This window comes from Musca autumnalis, unplaced genomic scaffold (genome assembly GCF_047663935.1).
Source record: "Musca autumnalis isolate F117 unplaced genomic scaffold, ASM4766393v1 scaffold_3, whole genome shotgun sequence".
In the NCBI taxonomy this organism is placed as follows: Eukaryota; Metazoa; Arthropoda; class Insecta; order Diptera; family Muscidae; genus Musca; species Musca autumnalis.
The window spans coordinates 141,844,996-141,862,847 of record NW_027411866.1 but is presented as its reverse complement, the minus strand read 5'-3'; positions in this window follow the sequence as shown (position 1 = coordinate 141,862,847).

The window sequence follows — 17,852 nt, the reverse complement described above, 5'->3', positions numbered from 1 at the left end:
AAAGCGATTCGAAAACAGGCCCTTAGCTGAACTTTTCCGAAATTTTGTGTGGGAGGCACCCGAATGAGTGGACCGATAGAATCCATATTTGAATCTCATTTATGCCTGGTACGAGTACAAATTTCACAATGTGCAAAGTATGGATCAAAGCGGTTACTCCCTTTAATAGTTATCGTACGCACAAATTTCCTGGACATTTTCGAACTTTTGTGGGGGAGGTACCTGAAGGATTGGACCGATATGGCTCATCTTCGAACTTAGGCTAAGTTTGGACAAAATATATCCGTTCGAGAGTTGTTGTGCGCTCCAGTCTGCCAGACGGACGGACATTGTTGAATCGATTCCAAATCGACTTCTGTCCAGTTTTGTGTTTTATAAGTCAAATAGGGCGAAACAATATATGAGACCTATATCAAATCGGGTAAACATATATATGGGAGAAATATCCAAATCTTAATCAATTTAAATATAATTTGGCAAACATCTTTTTATAGCAAAAACATTTCAAATGTCATCGAAGTTGGACATACATTGGGAGGTTGATGCACCAAATAACAAATTTGAACCGATTTCAATATAATAAGGCAAACTTATTTCTAATGCAAGTTCGCTGACATTATCCAAATTTAACGAAAAATGGACAGAATTTGCGTGATTGCCAATCACTGATTGTTGCCATAAAAGCGTCAAATCGGGCGAACATATACATGGAAGCTATATCCAAATATCAACCGATATCAATACAATTTAGCAAAAATTCCGCCAACCTGCTGGACAAGTCCGCTACACACGGTCGCGATAAAAATGGCGACCCTGTGGCGACTACCATCTTTGAGCACGGCCTCCGAGGAAGGAATATTTTTTAACAATTGATCTGGTGCAAGCTTATAATCAAATTCCTATTGCTCCTGCAGATGTCCCAAAGACAGAAATTGCACCGACCTTTGGACTCTTTGAGTTCGATTACTTGACATTTGGGTTATGTAATGCGGGACAAACATTTATGATCCTGCCCAGAGTCACCCCGGCCCCTCCTTCAGCAAAATCGCTTCACCGCAGCCCCTATTGAATTAAGTACCTATGTTATCCAACTAACTTCACTTCTCAAAGATCACAATAATTTTTTTATTATTATTGAATTCAAAGAAATATGCATTACAATTCATTTTGTGTAGCCCAAGCGCCACATGGACATTTTTGGGGTATATAATTTCACTGTTGATTCCCATTTCAAAATGCTCGAAAGAGTATTTAAAGGAAACGTATGTATCTATGTAGAAACATAATAATTTTCAAACTTTAGCGTCGTTATTCTGGTTTGCAGGTAAATGTGTAAAAACTATTCTGGCTGGCTGGTGAGATGGAAAATATTTCTATGTTTTTTGTTCGATTGTGTAAAACTTGAAAATGGCGTGAATAATAGTCATTATGATTTAGTTTGTTGGAGCCACATACATATATGTATGTGTGTATGTAAATATCGCAAATGTGGATGCAGCTGTGGACAAAACACGACAATGCTATGTGCAGGTAAAGCCTAGAAAGACTAATATTCAGAACATAATTTAAAAGGAGAATTCGGCAGTTTTAGTGTAAAGATTGGAACATTTCCCGCGGGCACAATACATACTGCGAAAATGAAAAAAAAACGAGGCATGCACTCGAACTACACGTTTGAGACAAATTTTGAAATTTTGTGGGGGAGGTACCTTAAGGAGTGTGCTCATTTTCAATCCTATCTATGCGAAAAATATTTAACTTTGTGGGGGAGGTACCGAAGTAGTAGACCCATAAAACCCATCAACTGACTTTTTTTATACCCTCCACCATAATATTGAGGGTATAATTAAATTTTTCATTCCGTTTGTAACACATCGAAATTTTTCTCGGAGACCCTATGAAGTAGATATATTCTTGATCAGGGTAAAATTCTAAGTCGATATAACCATGTTCGTCCGTCCGTCTGTTGAAATCAATATTCAGCTCGCAATTTTAAAGATAAAGCTTTGTAATTTGGTATGGAAGTTTCTATTACTCCTGGGATGTTTGGTATTGCAAATAAGCTATATCGGTCCACGTTTTGTTATAGCCCCCATAGAACGGTACCATCCGATTTTCGTCATTTTGAAGGCTTTAGCCTCAAAATGACTGAAATTTGTTACTAAGTCTTCGCTGGGGGTACAAAACTTACCCCCTACATTTTTCGGTATAGATCTACGCCTTTATATAACCCCAATAGAACGGTACCTCCCGATTTTCGGTATTTTGAAGGTTGTGGCCTCAATAACACTGTGCAACATTTTTAAGGTGATCTTGTGCAAAAATTCGAACTGAGGATTTTTTGAATGTACAGACCCAAACGACAAGAAACCCTAGTTGGGTTTTGTTGTGTCAGATCCAGCTCGGATTTTATGGCCCCATTTAAACATGGTTAAATATTGAGTTTTTTAAGAAATTCGGGGCTATATCTCTGAAACCAATGCGAATATTCTTCTGACCTCTGAAGCAAATTTGTAGATAAGGACAACAATAAAATATTTGGAGATATAATGAGCTCGAAAAACTACATTTATTGCCTCAAATTTCAAAATATATGGTAAAATTCCATAAGTTTTATACATTTCGCACCGTATCTCCAAAACCGTTAATTTTTTCTGAATATTTTCTTACGTGTTGTAAAAGATATGATGCAAAATACCGCTGCAACAACATGAAGTAAGCATTTTAGAGTTTCAGAATGTTCTGATGAATTGTTGAGAACAAAATTTGGAAGATATATGTGACAAGTTACTTGGTTCAACTCCCAATAGTTTAGCTGATACCGACCAGAAATTCAGAAATTATGTAAAATGTTCTATATTTTATCGATTTTGATGTCCTAGATGAAGTTTTTCTTATGTGGTCTGTTCAAAAGATAAGTTTTACTAGTTGAGGGCTGCAAAATTGCCAAAGACAGCAAGGCCAAATTCCATTTCGTTTCTGAGCTAAAGGCCCGATAAATGCAAAAAAATGTAGTTTTAGCCCGGTTTAGATGAGGCCATAAAATCCGACCTGGATCTGACAGGACAAAACCCTACTAGGGTTTTTGTAGTCTTAATATGTACTTTCAAAAAAGTTATATTAGAAGTTGTTTGCATTTTCAGTGTTGCATAGTGTAATCCACCGAAATGGCTGAAATTTGGTATTTAGTCTTCGTGAGTGGTAAAAATCTTTCCCTCAGAAATTTGTCGGTACAGGTCCATGTCTTAATATAGTCTCCATATAGCGGTATATTCTAAATTTCATTATTTCGAAAGTTAGCCACATTGTTTTACCGAAACTGCTGAAATTTGGAATTTAGTCTTCTTCATAAGCGAAGGGAAATTGTTCCATTTTACTTCAATACAACTCGTGGTGGAGGGTATAACAAGTTCGGCCGGAGGGTATAACAAGTTCGCCGTTCTTACTTGTTTTATTTAGAAAACACTTTACATTAATTGAAAGCCATCGTGCAAAAAAAAAATAAATTTTGGAAAAAAAAATATTTCAAGATCCAAAAGTTGGACGGAATCGGTTGATCAGTTCGAGAGTTATCGGGTGCTCCAGGCAGACAGACGGGAGGACGAGGCTATATCAAACCCATACCGACCAATTTTGGTCCTAAACGCCAATACATCTTATTCGTTATTATATCTAATTTTTTCGCTTTAACTGATTTTTCAATATATTTAATAAAATTTTATTTATTCAAGAACAATTTGGATATCTATATATATAAAATTGAAATTTGTTTGTACGTTTGTTTGTTTGTTTGTTTGTTTGTTTGTTTGTTTGTTTGTTTGTTTGTTTGTTTGTTTGTTTGTTTGTTTGTTTGTTTGTTTGTTTGTTTGTTTGTTTGTTTGTTTGTTTGTTTGTTTGTTTGTTTGTTTGTTTGTTTGTTTGTTTGTTTGTTTGTTTGTTTGTTTGTTTGTTTGTTTGTTTGTTTGTTTGTTTGTTTGTTTGTTTGTTTGTTTGTTTGTTTGTTTGTTTGTTTGTTTGTTTGTTTGTTTGTTTGTTTGTTTGTTTGTTTGTTTGTTTGTTTGTTTGTTTGTTTGTTTGTTTGTTTGTTTGTTTGTTTGTTTGTTTGTTTGTTTGTTTGTTTGTTTGTTTGTTTGTTTGTTTGTTTGTTTGTTTGTTTGTTTGTTTGTTTGTTTGTTTGTTTGTTTGTTTGTTTGTTTGTTTGTTTGTTTGTTTGTTTGTTTGTTTGTTTGTTTGTTTGTTTGTTTGTTTGTTTGTTTGTTTGTTTGTTTGTTTGTTTGTTTGTTTGTTTGTTTGTTTGTTTGTTTGTTTGTTTGTTTGTTTGTTTGTTTGTTTGTTTGTTTGTTTGTTTGTTTGTTTGTTTGTTTGTTTGTTTGTTTGTTTGTTTGTTTGTTTGTTTGTTTGTTTGTTTGTTTGTTTGTTTGTTTGTTTGTTTGTTTGTTTGTTTGTTTGTTTGTTTGTTTGTTTGTTTGTTTGTTTGTTTGTTTGTTTGTTTGTTTGTTTGTTTGTTTGTTTGTTTGTTTGTTTGTTTGTTTGTTTGTTTGTTTGTTTGTTTGTTTGTTTGTTTGTTTGTTTGTTTGTTTGTTTGTTTGTTTGTTTGTTTGTTTGTTTGTTTGTTTGTTTGTTTGTTTGTTTGTTTGTTTGTTTGTTTGTTTGTTTGTTTGTTTGTTTGTTTGTTTGTTTGTTTGTTTGTTTGTTTGTTTGTTTGTTTGTTTGTTTGTTTGTTTGTTTGTTTGTTTGTTTGTTTGTTTGTTTGTTTGTTTGTTTGTTTGTTTGTTTGTTTGTTTGTTTGTTTGTTTGTTTGTTTGTTTGTTTGTTTGTTTGTTTGTTTGTTTGTTTGTTTGTTTGTTTGTTTGTTTGTTTGTTTGTTTGTTTGTTTGTTTGTTTGTTTGTTTGTTTGTTTGTTTGTTTGTTTGTTTGTTTGTTTGTTTGTTTGTTTGTTTGTTTGTTTGTTTGTTTGTTTGTTTGTTTGTTTGTTTGTTTGTTTGTTTGTTTGTTTGTTTGTTTGTTTGTTTGTTTGTTTGTTTGTTTGTTTGTTTGTTTGTTTGTTTGTTTGTTTGTTTGTTTGTTTGTTTGTTTGTTTGTTTGTTTGTTTGTTTGTTTGTTTGTTTGTTTGTTTGTTTGTTTGTTTGTTTGTTTGTTTGTTTGTTTGTTTGTTTGTTTGTTTGTTTGTTTGTTTGTTTGTTTGTTTGTTTGTTTGTTTGTTTGTTTGTTTGTTTGTTTGTTTGTTTGTTTGTTTGTTTGTTTGTTTGTTTGTTTGTTTGTTTGTTTGTTTGTTTGTTTGTTTGTTTGTTTGTTTGTTTGTTTGTTTGTTTGTTTGTTTGTTTGTTTGTTTGTTTGTTTGTTTGTTTGTTTGTTTGTTTGTTTGTTTGTTTGTTTGTTTGTTTGTTTGTTTGTTTGTTTGTTTGTTTGTTTGTTTGTTTGTTTGTTTGTTTGTTTGTTTGTTTGTTTGTTTGTTTGTTTGTTTGTTTGTTTGTTTGTTTGTTTGTTTGTTTGTTTGTTTGTTTGTTTGTTTGTTTGTTTGTTTGTTTGTTTGTTTGTTTGTTTGTTTGTTTGTTTGTTTGTTTGTTTGTTTGTTTGTTTGTTTGTTTGTTTGTTTGTTTGTTTGTTTGTTTGTTTGTTTGTTTGTTTGTTTGTTTGTTTGTTTGTTTGTTTGTTTGTTTGTTTGTTTGTTTGTTTGTTTGTTTGTTTGTTTGTTTGTTTGTTTGTTTGTTTGTTTGTTTGTTTGTTTGTTTGTTTGTTTGTTTGTTTGTTTGTTTGTTTGTTTGTTTGTTTGTTTGTTTGTTTGTTTGTTTGTTTGTTTGTTTGTTTGTTTGTTTGTTTGTTTGTTTGTTTGTTTGTTTGTTTGTTTGTTTGTTTGTTTGTTTGTTTGTTTGTTTGTTTGTTTGTTTGTTTGTTTGTTTGTTTGTTTGTTTGTTTGTTTGTTTGTTTGTTTGTTTGTTTGTTTGTTTGTTTGTTTGTTTGTTTGTTTGTTTGTTTGTTTGTTTGTTTGTTTGTTTGTTTGTTTGTTTGTTTGTTTGTTTGTTTGTTTGTTTGTTTGTTTGTTTGTTTGTTTGTTTGTTTGTTTGTTTGTTTGTTTGTTTGTTTGTTTGTTTGTTTGTTTGTTTGTTTGTTTGTTTGTTTGTTTGTTTGTTTGTTTGTTTGTTTGTTTGTTTGTTTGTTTGTTTGTTTGTTTGTTTGTTTGTTTGTTTGTTTGTTTGTTTGTTTGTTTGTTTGTTTGTTTGTTTGTTTGTTTGTTTGTTTGTTTGTTTGTTTGTTTGTTTGTTTGTTTGTTTGTTTGTTTGTTTGTTTGTTTGTTTGTTTGTTTGTTTGTTTGTTTGTTTGTTTGTTTGTTTGTTTGTTTGTTTGTTTGTTTGTTTGTTTGTTTGTTTGTTTGTTTGTTTGTTTGTTTGTTTGTTTGTTTGTTTGTTTGTTTGTTTGTTTGTTTGTTTGTTTGTTTGTTTGTTTGTTTGTTTGTTTGTTTGTTTGTTTGTTTGTTTGTTTGTTTGTTTGTTTGTTTGTTTGTTTGTTTGTTTGTTTGTTTGTTTGTTTGTTTGTTTGTTTGTTTGTTTGTTTGTTTGTTTGTTTGTTTGTTTGTTTGTTTGTTTGTTTGTTTGTTTGTTTGTTTGTTTGTTTGTTTGTTTGTTTGTTTGTTTGTTTGTTTGTTTGTTTGTTTGTTTGTTTGTTTGTTTGTTTGTTTGTTTGTTTGTTTGTTTGTTTGTTTGTTTGTTTGTTTGTTTGTTTGTTTGTTTGTTTGTTTGTTTGTTTGTTTGTTTGTTTGTTTGTTTGTTTGTTTGTTTGTTTGTTTGTTTGTTTGTTTGTTTGTTTGTTTGTTTGTTTGTTTGTTTGTTTGTTTGTTTGTTTGTTTGTTTGTTTGTTTGTTTGTTTGTTTGTTTGTTTGTTTGTTTGTTTGTTTGTTTGTTTGTTTGTTTGTTTGTTTGTTTGTTTGTTTGTTTGTTTGTTTGTTTGTTTGTTTGTTTGTTTGTTTGTTTGTTTGTTTGTTTGTTTGTTTGTTTGTTTGTTTGTTTGTTTGTTTGTTTGTTTGTTTGTTTGTTTGTTTGTTTGTTTGTTTGTTTGTTTGTTTGTTTGTTTGTTTGTTTGTTTGTTTGTTTGTTTGTTTGTTTGTTTGTTTGTTTGTTTGTTTGTTTGTTTGTTTGTTTGTTTGTTTGTTTGTTTGTTTGTTTGTTTGTTTGTTTGTTTGTTTGTTTGTTTGTTTGTTTGTTTGTTTGTTTGTTTGTTTGTTTGTTTGTTTGTTTGTTTGTTTGTTTGTTTGTTTGTTTGTTTGTTTGTTTGTTTGTTTGTTTGTTTGTTTGTTTGTTTGTTTGTTTGTTTGTTTGTTTGTTTGTTTGTTTGTTTGTTTGTTTGTTTGTTTGTTTGTTTGTTTGTTTGTTTGTTTGTTTGTTTGTTTGTTTGTTTGTTTGTTTGTTTGTTTGTTTGTTTGTTTGTTTGTTTGTTTGTTTGTTTGTTTGTTTGTTTGTTTGTTTGTTTGTTTGTTTGTTTGTTTGTTTGTTTGTTTGTTTGTTTGTTTGTTTGTTTGTTTGTTTGTTTGTTTGTTTGTTTGTTTGTTTGTTTGTTTGTTTGTTTGTTTGTTTGTTTGTTTGTTTGTTTGTTTGTTTGTTTGTTTGTTTGTTTGTTTGTTTGTTTGTTTGTTTGTTTGTTTGTTTGTTTGTTTGTTTGTTTGTTTGTTTGTTTGTTTGTTTGTTTGTTTGTTTGTTTGTTTGTTTGTTTGTTTGTTTGTTTGTTTGTTTGTTTGTTTGTTTGTTTGTTTGTTTGTTTGTTTGTTTGTTTGTTTGTTTGTTTGTTTGTTTGTTTGTTTGTTTGTTTGTTTGTTTGTTTGTTTGTTTGTTTGTTTGTTTGTTTGTTTGTTTGTTTGTTTGTTTGTTTGTTTGTTTGTTTGTTTGTTTGTTTGTTTGTTTGTTTGTTTGTTTGTTTGTTTGTTTGTTTGTTTGTTTGTTTGTTTGTTTGTTTGTTTGTTTGTTTGTTTGTTTGTTTGTTTGTTTGTTTGTTTGTTTGTTTGTTTGTTTGTTTGTTTGTTTGTTTGTTTGTTTGTTTGTTTGTTTGTTTGTTTGTTTGTTTGTTTGTTTGTTTGTTTGTTTGTTTGTTTGTTTGTTTGTTTGTTTGTTTGTTTGTTTGTTTGTTTGTTTGTTTGTTTGTTTGTTTGTTTGTTTGTTTGTTTGTTTGTTTGTTTGTTTGTTTGTTTGTTTGTTTGTTTGTTTGTTTGTTTGTTTGTTTGTTTGTTTGTTTGTTTGTTTGTTTGTTTGTTTGTTTGTTTGTTTGTTTGTTTGTTTGTTTGTTTGTTTGTTTGTTTGTTTGTTTGTTTGTTTGTTTGTTTGTTTGTTTGTTTGTTTGTTTGTTTGTTTGTTTGTTTGTTTGTTTGTTTGTTTGTTTGTTTGTTTGTTTGTTTGTTTGTTTGTTTGTTTGTTTGTTTGTTTGTTTGTTTGTTTGTTTGTTTGTTTGTTTGTTTGTTTGTTTGTTTGTTTGTTTGTTTGTTTGTTTGTTTGTTTGTTTGTTTGTTTGTTTGTTTGTTTGTTTGTTTGTTTGTTTGTTTGTTTGTTTGTTTGTTTGTTTGTTTGTTTGTTTGTTTGTTTGTTTGTTTGTTTGTTTGTTTGTTTGTTTGTTTGTTTGTTTGTTTGTTTGTTTGTTTGTTTGTTTGTTTGTTTGTTTGTTTGTTTGTTTGTTTGTTTGTTTGTTTGTTTGTTTGTTTGTTTGTTTGTTTGTTTGTTTGTTTGTTTGTTTGTTTGTTTGTTTGTTTGTTTGTTTGTTTGTTTGTTTGTTTGTTTGTTTGTTTGTTTGTTTGTTTGTTTGTTTGTTTGTTTGTTTGTTTGTTTGTTTGTTTGTTTGTTTGTTTGTTTGTTTGTTTGTTTGTTTGTTTGTTTGTTTGTTTGTTTGTTTGTTTGTTTGTTTGTTTGTTTGTTTGTTTGTTTGTTTGTTTGTTTGTTTGTTTGTTTGTTTGTTTGTTTGTTTGTTTGTTTGTTTGTTTGTTTGTTTGTTTGTTTGTTTGTTTGTTTGTTTGTTTGTTTGTTTGTTTGTTTGTTTGTTTGTTTGTTTGTTTTTTTGTTTGTTTGTTTGTTTGTTTGTTTGTTTGTTTGTTTGTTTGTGCCTTATAGACTCGAAAACCGCTAAACAGATCTTACTGAAATGTTAAGGGTACATTGCTACATGGCCTGGAATGAAAATAGGCTATATCATTTTTTAAAATTTCCCGTTGATCTGGAGATATAGCATCAAAACCGGAGGTACCTCCAAAAAATTTAGATTTTGTATGCAAATATCTTTAGAACTATTACAGACACAATCTCCAAATTTTGTATGTGTGACGGAATTTGGTGTAGAAATAAATTTACTAAATTTTATTCAAATCGGTTCAGATTTGGATATAGCTCCCACATACATATATTTTCGGCCGATTTCCTTATTTTATGTACCAAACATGCTATTTATGTCCAATTTCAATGAAATTTGGAATGTGTGGCGGAATTTGTTTTAGAAATAAATGTGCCAAATTATATCGAGTTTGGTTCAGATTTGGATATAGCTCCCATCTACATATATTTTCGGCCGATTTCTTTTTTATGCACCAAACACGCTATATATGTCAAATTTCGCTGAAATTTAGAATGTGTAACGGAATTTGGTCTAGAAATAAATGTGCCAAACTATATTGAAATCGGTTCAGATTTGGATATAGCTCCCATATATATTTTCGGCAGATTTTCTGCATTTGATGCACCAAACACGCTATATATGTCCAATTTAGCTGAAATTTGGAATGTGTAACGGAATTTGGTCTAGACATAAATGTGCCGAATTATATCGAAATCGGTTCAGATTTGGATATAGCTCCAATATATATTTTCGGCCGATTTTCAACATTTTATGCAACAAACATGTTATATACGCCCAATTTCGCTGAAATTTGGAGGGTCTGATGGAATTTGTTCTAGAAATAAATGTGCTAAATTATATCGAGATCGGTTCAGATTTGGATATAGCTCCCATATACCTACATTTTCGGCCGATTTCTTTATTTTATGCACCAAACACGCTATATATGTCTAATTGCGCTGAAATTTAGAATGTGTGATGGATATTGGCCTGGAAATATATGTGCCAATTTAAACAGAAATCGGTTCGGATTTGGATATAGCTCCTATATATATTTTACAGATCTTAGTCTAGAAATAAATGTGCCAAATTATATCGATTTCGGTTCAGATTTGGATATAGCTCAAATATATATTTTCGGCCGATTTCCTGTATTTTATGCACCAAACACGCTATTATGTCCAATTTCGTTGAAATTTCGAATATGTGACGGATATTGGCCTAGAAATAGATGTTCCAAATTATATCGAAATCGGTTCAGATTTGGATATAGCGCTCATATATATTTTCGGCCGATTTCATGTATTTGATGCTCCAAACACTCTATATATGTCTGATTTCAATGAAATTTTTAACGTGTGACGGATATTAGCCTAGAAATATATGTGCCGAATGATATCGAAATCGGTTTAGATTTAGATATAGCTCCCATATATATTTTCGTCGGAATTGATGAACTTAATGCACCAAAAACGCTGTATATGTACGATTTCAATGACATTTGGAATTTATGACGAATATTGGCCTGGAAATAGATGTTCAAAATTATATCGAAATCGGTTCAGATTTGGATATAGCGCCCATATATATTTTCGGCCGATTTCATTTATTTGATGCACCAATTACGTTGTATTTGTCCGATTTCAATGACATTCGTAATGTGCGACGGAATTTGGCCTAGAAATAATTGTACCAAAATATTTCGAAATCGGTTCAGATTTAGATATAGCTCCCATGTATATTTTCGGCCGATTTCATGTATTTGATTTGATATATACGTCCCATTTCATTGAAATTTTTATCATTATTGACATATCTCTATCAATATTGGAGTAAAAATTATCAATAACAGAAGCAGTTATCCTAAGAATAATTTAAGATGTCCCAATACACTGAATAAATTACAAGTATCCTCATGCTTAAGGTGCTTAATTTTAGTGTTGTTCCTAATTTAATTATCTTCTTTAAAGGAGAGAGTGGACTCAGGAGTGTTAGAGTATATAAAATTTGTAAATGTGACCTACGTAGGACTCATTCATTTATTTTTCACTTAGTCGGGGTAGCGAAGCGCACCGGGTTAAGCTAGTAATCTATATATATAAAATTGAAATTTGTTTGTCTGTTTGTTTGTTTGTTTGTTTGTGCCTTATAGACTCGAAAAGCGCTGAACAGATCTTACTGACATTTTTAGGGTACATTGCTACATGGCCTGGAATGAAAATAGGCTATATGATTTTTTGAAATTTCGCGTTGATCTGGAGATATAGCATCAAAACCGGAGGTACCTCCAAAAAATTTAAATTTTGTATGCAAATATCTTTAGAACTATTATAGATACAACCTCCAAATTTTGTATGTGTGACGGAATTTGATGTAAAAATAAATTTACCAAATTACATTCAAATCGGTTCAGATTTGGATATAGCTCCCACATACATATATTTTCGGCCGATTTCCTTATTTTATGTACCAAACATGCTATTTATGTCCAATTTCAATGAAATTTGGAATGTGTGACGGAACTTGGTCTGGAATTAAACGTGCCAAATTATATCGAAATCGGTTCAGATTTGGATATTGCTCCTATATATATTTTAGGCCGATTTTCTGTATTTGATGCATCAAACACGCTATATGTGTCCAATGTCGCTGAAATTTGGGATGTATGACGGAATTTGTTCCATAAATAAATGTGCCAAATTATATCGAGACCGATTCAGATTTGGACACACTATATATGTCCAATTTCACTAAAATTTGGAAAGGTTGACGGAATTCGTTCTAGAAATAAATGGGACAAATTATATCGAAATCGGTTCTGATTTGAATATCCCACATACATATATTTTCGGCCGATTTCCTTATTTTATGTACCAAACATGCTATTTATGTCTAATTTCAATGCAATTTCAGAACTTACAGAACTTGGTATAAAAATAAATGTGCCAAATTATATCGAAATCGGTTCAGATTTGGATATAGGTCCTGTATATATTTTCGGCCGATTTCCTGTATTTTATGAACCAAACCCGCTATATATGTCCAATGTCGCTGAAATTTGGAATGCGTAACGGGATTTGGTCTAGACATAAATGTGCCAAATTATATCGAAATCGGTTCTGATGTGGATGTAGCTCCCATATATATTTTCGACCGATTTTCCGCATTTGATGCACTAAACACGCTATACGAGTATATGCCCAAATTCGCTGAAATTTGGAATGTGTTACAGAACTTGGTCTAGAAATAAATGTGCCAAATTATATTGAAATGGGTCCAGATTTGGATTTAGCTCCCATATATATTTTCGGCCGATTTTCCGCATTTGATGCACCAAACACGCTATATATGTCCAATTTCGCTGAAATTTGGAATGTGCAACATTTATGTGCCGAATTATATCGAAATCGGTTCAGATTTGGATATAACTCCAATATATATTTTCGGCCGATTTTCAACATTTGATGCACCAAACACGGTATATATGTCCAATTTCGCTGAAATTTTGAATGTCTGACGGAATTTGTTCATATTTTTGTTACGTATGTTCAATTTCAATGAAATTTTGAAGACTTAGCAGTCACTAGAAGACATCATTATTTACACAAGTACTTATAGTTGGGAAGGAATTGACCAAGGCTACAGCTATTAAGTATCATATCTTTGAGAGACTTCTTAAGGTTTATGTTTTATTATGACATATCTAAATCATTAGGAATACTTATAGGCGGAAAGGCTTCGGAGGAGTGTTACCTCCTGAAACATACAAAAATACCATAGTAGATCCATAACAACCCTATATTTATTCGCCAAAATATTAAAAACGTTAATATAATTATGCATTATATTATATTTAATCGTAGTCGGGGCAGCTAAGCGCACCGGGTTCAGCTAGTAGAATAAATATGTAAATATAATATAGAATACACTTATACTTTATAACATTAACAAACACTATGCAGTTCTCTCTGTTGTCTCTCCGTTTGTTCCATACTTATACCGAAGACATGTTTATGTTAGACAACATTATGAAATAACAACAACAGTTGTTTATGTTATACATGCATACTTTTTCATGTTATTTTGATCACTTGCATACGATTTCTATTACTTATTAATTACAAAATGAAATAATGCACAAAAATTGCAGGAAACAGTCGGAGATTCTTTTTATTTAAGAAGTGAAAAAAAATGAAACACACCTCAGGCACTGATATCCTTTTGTCATTTTTATACCCTCAGCATTTATGCTAACGAGGGTATATACACTTTCATACGGGCAAAATGTGCTTCATCGAAATAATGGTTTTAGATCCCAAGTAATATTTTGTCCAAACTTAGTTTAAGTTCGAAGATGGGTTATATCGGCTCCTTTCGGTACCTCCCCCCCACTAAAGTTCGAAAATGTTCGGAAAATTTGTGCGCACGATAACTCTTGAAGGGAGTAACGGATTTGGTCCATACTTTGCATATCGTGAAATTCCTACCGGACATAGATGAGGTTTCAATATGGACTAAATCGGTAAACTCCTTCGGGTACCTCCCACACAAAATGTTGGATAAGTTCAGATTAGGACCTGCTCTCGAATTGCTTTGATTTTTGTTGCAACAACTTGTATTCACTGCCCCACATACGACGGTACAAGTTTCATCAGGCGCAAGTCCACACTTCCTGAGAAAATAGCCTTAAAGGTGCAAAAACGCCCTATGACACCGTGTGTAGTGGTTGGAGCGCAAGATAAATCTCGAACGGATCTACTGAGTCGGTCCAAAATGTGGCCTTCGTAAAACTTTGTGCAAACTTGGTTTAAGTTCGATGATAAGTCATATCGGTCCACACCTTCAGGTACCTCCCCAAAAAAGTTCAAAAATATTCAAAATAATTGTGCGCACGATAACTCTGGATAGGAGTGACCGATTTAGTCCATACTTTACACATCCTAATATATTTACCAAATATGGATCAGGTTCGAATATGGACTATATTTGTTTTGTTCAGTCCTTCGGGTACCTCCCACACAAAATTTTGGATAAATTCACTTTAGGACCTCTTCTCGAATCACTTTGATTTTTGTTGAAGCATCTTGCATTCTCTGTCTCAATTACGACAGTAAACGTTTTTTCATGGGCAAGTCCATACTTCTTGAGAAAATAGCCCGAAAGGAGGAAAAAACCACTATGGCACCATATGTAGTGGCTGTAGAGCTCGAATCGAATACTTTGACATCGTAATATTTCTTCGAATATTCGATGAAATTCGAAGGTAATGCTTATAGGTCCACTGCTTCCGGTGCCTCTCCCACAAATGTTCGAAAATATTCGCTAAAATGATAAGCGCAATATCTCACAAACGTAGCAACCGATTTGGTCCAAATTTTCGATCTCCAAATTTTTTGTCCAAGCATAGTTTATGTTCTTACAAATGTTCAACATATTTTGGTAGTTGAGGGTCTGTTCGAGGATCCTTTGGACATTTTTACTGAAGGTTTTGCTAGTGGTCCGATATTATGCTTTTGTAGGCTAGTATGGTACAAAAGCCCTATCTATCGATATTTAGGGAGGTTTTCAAAATGTTGGGCGTATGAACCGACAAAAGTATGTATAGGATTAAAGCTCAAAATTTGCGGCCATATCGATAGATAGGGCTTTTTATCACACTAGCCTACGAAAAACATAATATAGCTGTGAACAGGGCTACTAAGAAAACCTTCGGTAAAAATGTCCAAAGGATACTCGAACAGACCCTTAACCACACAAAAATGTTGAACATTTGTGTGGGTGGCACCACAAGAATTGGACAGATAGTGCCTAAATTTGAACATAAACTAAGTTTCGACAATATTTAAAGACCCAAAGCTTGGACCAAATCGGTTGCTACGTCTATGAGAAATCGCGAGTACCATTTTAGCGAATATTTCCGAACTTTTGTGGGGGAGGTACCGGAAGGAGTGGATCTATAAGTACCCCCTTCGAATTTCAACTTATAGTCGAAGAAATATTACAATATCCAAAGTGTGGACGAATGCAGTATTCGGTTGTGTGGGAGGTACCCGAAGGAGTGGACAAATATAGTCCATATTCGAGCCTGATCTATATCTGGTAGATGTATTAGGATGTGTAAAGTATGGACCAAATCGGTCACTCCCATCCAGAGTTATCGTGCGCACAATTTTTCCGAACATTTTTGAACTTTTTTGGGGGAGGTACCTGAAGGTGTGGATCGATATGGCTTATCTTCGAACTTAAACTAAGTTTGTACAAAATATTACGAATGCCACATTTTGGACCGAATTGGCAGATCCGTTCGAGAGTTATCTACCACTACACAAGGTGTCATAGGGTTTTTTTGGAACTTTCAGGCTGTTTTCTTAGGAAGTATGGACTTGCCCCTGATGAAGCTTATACCGTCATATGGGAAGCAGTGAATGCAAGTTGTTACAAAAAAGAGCGATTCGAGAGCAGATCCTAAGCCGAACTTTTCCGAAATTTGGTGTGAAGGTACCCGAAGGAGTGGACCGATTGAGTCCATATTGGAACCTCATCTAAGTCAGGTAGAAATTTCACTATGTGCAAAGTATGAACCAAATCGGTTACTTCCTTCAAGAGTTATCGTGCGCACAAATTTTCGGAACATTTCCGAACTTTAGTGGGAGGTACCGGAAGGAGTGTACCGATATAACCCATCTTCGAACTTAATCCAAGTTTGGACAAAATATTACGAAAGCGAAATTTTGGACAGAATGGGTTGATCCGTTCGAGAGTTATCGTGCGCTCCAGCCAACCAGACAGACAGACAGACGAACGGACATTGCTAAATCGACTCCAAATTGTCTTAAACGGATTTCGTCCAAACATACTTGGGGTCTAAAACCATTATTTCGATGTGGCACATTTTGCCCATATGAAAGTGTATATACCCTCCTTAGCATAAATGCTGAGGGTATAAAAATTAAACAAAATTTACAACCTTTTTACTCAGCGAAGGAACAACTAATGAGAAAATATCAGCTGTTCACTGCCAAGAACAGCTGTAGTGCGTGCATCGGGCATGGTTCCTATGTAGTTTTCGACACTTCATATGTCAAAATGAGAAAGTTAAGCAGATTGTGGTTGGACTGACTATCAGATAATTATGAAAATATTACCATATATCAAGATTTTGTAATTTGTTGTTGTTTTATATGGTGAACAGAATCAAAATTAGCAATATAAATTATCGCCATTAAAATAATATGTGCGCCAAAAAAAATATTTGGTACCAGCCAAAATAAATAAATAAAATAAATTTTGCCCACCACCAGTTAAAAAAAATATTTTTTATCTGCTTGCAAAAACAAAACATAGTTTTCTGAACAAAAACCGGATAAATGCCAAAAGGACCATGAAAACGGGGAAATATCGATTAGTCATCAATGAGAACCGTACCTAAAATCTTCTGAACAAAATTATTGTAGAATATTTGGATGCTGTAAAATCTCGTCTTGTGGTACTTTTACTAATGTGGAAGAAATAAAGGACAAAAAGGACGAGGAAGGAATTGTGTTAGAGGGATGAAGTATTTTACAAAAAGATTCGTCATTCGATGTGACTGAAGACATGTAATCTCAAAATTAAGCTACAATAACCCTTAACAGATATATAAAGCTATTTCCTCAAAATTATGGAGCCAAAATGAAACCATTCATCACGCGATATCTCAGAAACTTGACCTATGGTGAAAATGTCCTTTTGGGTTCTTAGTACACTCACCAAGGGCTTGCATCTCCAAAACGAATTTTCCAACCATTGACTTTGAGTCACATTTTGTAGCACAGTGTCATTTATCGATATTTTCCAAAAAATGTGCACCTTCTCGGGCCATAACTGCTTTTGCAATGTAAAGGGTGTTTTTTTAAGCCCGATAGAACTTGAAATTGTAAAAAATAACACAAAAAATTAAATTGTAATCAAAAAAATTTTTTTATTTGAAAGATCAATACAATTAACATTTGAAAATGATTTCGGGCATATGGGCACCGCGGCTGTTCTTGACGAAGTGCATTCTGGACGTCCAATTTTTGGCCACTTTTTCGAGCACTGCTGGCCGTATGTCACGAATAACACGAACAATGCTGGCCTCCAAGGCATCAATTGTTGCTGGTTTATCAGCATAAACCAGTGACTTCACGTAGCCCCACAGGAAATAATCGAGAGGTGTCAAATCGCACGACCTTGGAGGCCAATTCAGCTCAGGCCAGGTCCACTTCTCGAAATCAACTTATCGCCAAATTTTGATTTCAATAAGTCGATGGTTGCGTTCGCCGTATGGCACGTAGCGCCATCCTGTAGAAACCACATCTCCTCCGGATCAATGTCATCCATATTTTCAAACAAAAAATCATTGATCATGGTGCGGTAACGATCTCCATTGACCGTAACGCGAGCTCAAGCCTCATTTTTGAAGAAATAAGGTCCGATGATGCCACCAGCGTGAAAACCGCACCATACGGTGCATTTTTCTGGATGTAATGGAGTCTGAAGGGTCTCTTGTGGATTGGTCTCACTCCATATGCGGCAATTTTGCTTATTAACAAACCCGTTAAGCCAAAAATGCGCCTCATCGCTGAACACAATTTTGCGATAAAGAACAACGCAAATCGACGACTGATTTTCAAAGTAAATTTGGATAATTTCGTAGCGTTGTTCAAGCGTGAGTCTATTCATGATGATTTGTCAGAGTATACTGAAACAAATAAAAAAAGTTTCATCAAAATTTAATTTTTTGTGTTACT